General features: G+C 37.0%; 1 protein-coding gene across 1 annotated transcript in view; it reads right to left on the reverse strand.

Annotated features, from left to right (window-relative positions):
* The window catches only part of BLOC1S5 (biogenesis of lysosomal organelles complex-1, subunit 5, muted), a 64,219-nt gene that overhangs the window by 860 nt on the left and 59,285 nt on the right, over positions 1-4,074 (reverse strand). The window lies entirely within an intron of this gene.

The raw sequence follows: 4,074 nt of genomic DNA on the forward strand, positions 1-4,074 counted from the left end.
TTACATAACATTTTTTTTAGGATGTATTAAAATCTGTTTAGGCTCATTTCTTAAAATAACAAAACAGCTAAAACACCTCTGTTATGTTAAACTCTCTTATAGTTTATTAGAAAGACATTATACTTGGAAGGGTGAAGGGACAGCGCAGGAGAAGACAACCCTGGATGAGATGGAGTGACAACAGTAACTGGGGCAATGGAGTGAGTCAGGAATAGTGAGGATGGCTCAGGATAAAGCAGAGTTCAAAGCTACTGTGCATAGGGTCGTTATGAGTTGCAGGGGACTTGATGGCACATAACAACATCAACAAAAACACTAGTTCTATATAATAGCAAAGATTATTTTTCTATTGAGGAACACAAAATTAAAAGATGAAAGACTATAAATATTTTTGCATTAAAGTCTTTCTTCCTCTCCAAAAGAAAATAATAACTTCAATCATTTCCAGTGAATATGCTTGTTTCTGAAAACCCATTGGAAGATCAAGTACGAATCAGTTCTGACTCAACAGTAAACAACAAGCAAAAATGAAAAATGCACAGCAAAGAAACAGAAAGTATGATAAAACGATCTTATATCTCTGCTTCAAATACTCCACACACATCTGTATTAATATAGACTTAGCTTTATTACAAACTATAAAGAGCTAAGAAGCTTTACTAATTCTAGATGATTAATCCTCAAGACTTAATTAAAAACCGATAGATGATGTCCTCAGAGACTACTAGATGCATTAGAAACTAGCTAATAAGAGACCTTTTTTCATGAAGTTCAGAGTTATTTTTCCTATCCTAACTTCTCTCTCATGTAGTCATAGTGAGAAGCAAAATCAAGAAGTGGATAAACCACTGTATTTAAGTACCTATGAAATGCACACTGCTCTCTGCTGTGGATAGCTTATAAAGTTCTCAGAAGTTCTAAGGTTGCATTATTTTTATGAAGATGAAAGGGGGGAGTTCAAATGAAATCAAGCCAAATCCACTGCCAAATTCACGTGAAATGTGAATTTTAACTCATAGCAACTCTGTAGGCTAGAGTAGAACTGCCTTATTTGGTTTCTGAGACTGCAATCTTTACAGAAACAGACTGCTGTATCTTTCTTCCAAAAATGGGGTGTTGGGTTCAAACCACTGAACTTTCAGTTAGTAGCCAAAAGCTTAACCACTTGACTGATGTTGTTGTTCGGTGCCACAAAGTCAACTACAACTTATAAAGACTGTAGGAACAACAGATCTGAATCTTGTACTATCCTGTGCCTTTCTCTGAACCAACAGGCAATATCATGATAGACGGGGAATAACCTGTAATTATCAATGATTTCATCTTACTTGGATCCAAAATTAACACTCTTGGTACCAGCCATGAAGAAAGCAACAGACTTGCCCTGGGGAAACTTACTGTCAAGGACTTCTCCAAAGTACTAAAAATCAACAATGTCAGTTTGGAGACTTTGGTGCACTGATCTTTTCAATTACTTGCTATGCAACTGAAAGTTGGGAATGAATAAGGATGACGGAAGAATTGATGCCTTTGAGTTGTGTTGTTGGAGAATAGTACTGAATATCTCATGGCATGCCAAAAGAACAAACAAGTACGTCTTGCACAAAGTGAAACCAGAGTGCTCCTTGGAGGCAAGAATGATGAAACTTCATCTCACATACTGTGGAAATATTGTTAGGAGAGGTTAGTCCTTAGAAAAAGGCACCATTGCTTAGAAAGGTGGAGGGATCAGTGAAAGAGACTATAACCCCCAACAAGATGGACTGAATCAACGGACTCAAATGCATTAGAGATGATGCGGATGACACATGATAGGACAAGATTCAGATCTATGATTCATAGGTTTCTATAAGTAGTAATTGACTCTATGACATCTAACAATAATAGCTTGCTTTTTAGTACTTTGGAGAGGTCCCTGACAGCAGATTTCCCCAGGGTAATATGGCCATGGGTCTTGATTGTGACTCTAAGTAAAATGAAATCATTGACTAATTCAATCTTTTTGCCACTTATGATGTTGTTTATTGGTCCAGTAGTGAGAATTTTTGGTTTTTTTTTTTTATGCTGAGATGCAATCCATATCGAACTCTTCTACACTGCAGTCTTCTACAGCAAGTGCTTCAAGTATTCTTCTTTTTTTAAAAAAAATTATTATTTTGTGTGTGTACAGTCAAATCAGATCTGACTGGTACAGGAGGAGATTGTTCCTCCTTCTCCAGCAGAGCATCTAGTGGATTTGAACTGTGCACCTCTAGGATTGCAGTACACCTTCTTGCCACTAGGCCACCAGAGCTCACCAAGTCTTCTTTTAATACAAGCAAGGTTGTATCATCTGCCTCATTTGAGTTGTTCAAAAGTATTCCTCTCATCCTGAAGTCACATTCTTCTTCATATGGTCCAGCTTTTAGAAAGATTTGCTCACATAGAGATCAAACAGGAATGCAGAAAGGGTACAACCCAGATGCACAACATTTTCATGATTTTGAACCATTCAGTACTCCCTTGTTCTGTTAAGATGATTTTTTGATCTATGCATAGGTTTCTCATGAGCACATTTAAGTGTTCTGAGATTTCCCATTCCTCAATGTTAGCATAAGTTAGTAAAATCCAAATAGCCACGTGTCTTTGTGCAGTCAAAAACGCGTGAGTAAACATCTTTTTGGTATTCTCTGCTTTCAGTCAAGATCCATCCGACAACATCCCTTTTGCTGTGGTTTCTTCTGAATCTAGCCTGAATTTTTATCAATGTATTGTTCAAGTAATTTTAAAATAATCTTCAGCAAGATTTTACTTGCATATGATATCCATGGAACTATTCACTAGTTTCTGCAACCTATGGGTTCAAACCCATAGTGACCCGTATGGGTCACAGACGACTCAGCAGCACATACCAACAACAACATGAGATCATGTGTGTGTTTTTTTTAATGGGACTACAGATCCTTCTACTAAATTGACTTTCACATTTCTTAGAAAGATTAGTGAGCTTGTCCAGGATTGTGCCTCTTTGTTGAATCATGACAGCTGGTATTCCATCAATTCCTGGGTCCTTACTTTTTCCCAATGCCTTCCGTGCAGCCTGAACGTTTCCCTTCCTTATCAATAGAAATAGTAATGGTCATTGCTACTTCCTGAAGTGGCTGAGTGTTGACAAATTATTTTTGGTACAGTGATACTGTGTATTCCATCTTCTTCTGATGCTTTGGGCATCATTCAAGATTTTGTCCATGAATCCTTAAGCACTGCAAATTGAGGGTTGAATTTGTTTCATAGCTTTTTTTTCAGCTTGAGAAATGTCAAATGTGTTCTTCCCTTTTGGTTTTCTAACTTCAGCTTTTTGCATATTTTGTTTTGCTTTGTCTTCTTGGATTTCTCTTTGTTATCTTCTGGTCACCTCTTTTACTTCAGCATTTCTTTATTTTGGCCTCTCGAGTACAATTTTCAGTCTCTTCTGACATCTACTTTGGTCTTTTTCTTGCTTGATGTTCCTGCACAATTCACCTGATCTTCAGTCATTAGTATTTAAAGCATTGAATATATTCTTGAGTTGGATTTTAAATTCAAGTGGGATAGGTTAACTTGTTTTAATTTTCTTCAACTTCAATTTGAACTTGGACATGAGTAATTAACGATCTGTTCCAGAGATAGTCCCTGGTCTTGTTTTGACTGTTGATTTGAACATTGACTCCTTCCACAGATGTATTCACTCTAGTTCAAGTGTTGTCCAGTAGATGAGGTCTATGTGTTTAGTTGGGGGGGGGTGTTAAAAGGTATTTGTAATGAATAAATCATTGATTATATAAAATCATGTCATTTGATGCCCATTTTCCTTTCAGCCACTAAATCCTAAATTTCCAAAACCCAGACTTTCTTCTTTATTTCTAACTTCAGCATTCCAGTCACCAACTACATATTGATTGTTGTTGTTGTTATTGTTATGTGCCATCAAGTCGCTTGTGACTCATAGCAACCCTATGTACAAGAGCCCTAAATACTGTTCTATCCTGTGCCAACCTAGCCATCTCAAACGCACTCATTCCCACCTCTCTAGTCAAAGAACTGATTCATCTCATC

Source organism: Elephantulus edwardii, unplaced genomic scaffold, assembly GCF_000299155.1.
Source record: "Elephantulus edwardii isolate Elephantulus edwardi_28Jun2011 unplaced genomic scaffold, EleEdw1.0 scaffold00071, whole genome shotgun sequence".
Lineage (NCBI taxonomy): Eukaryota > Metazoa > Chordata > Mammalia > Macroscelidea > Macroscelididae > Elephantulus > Elephantulus edwardii.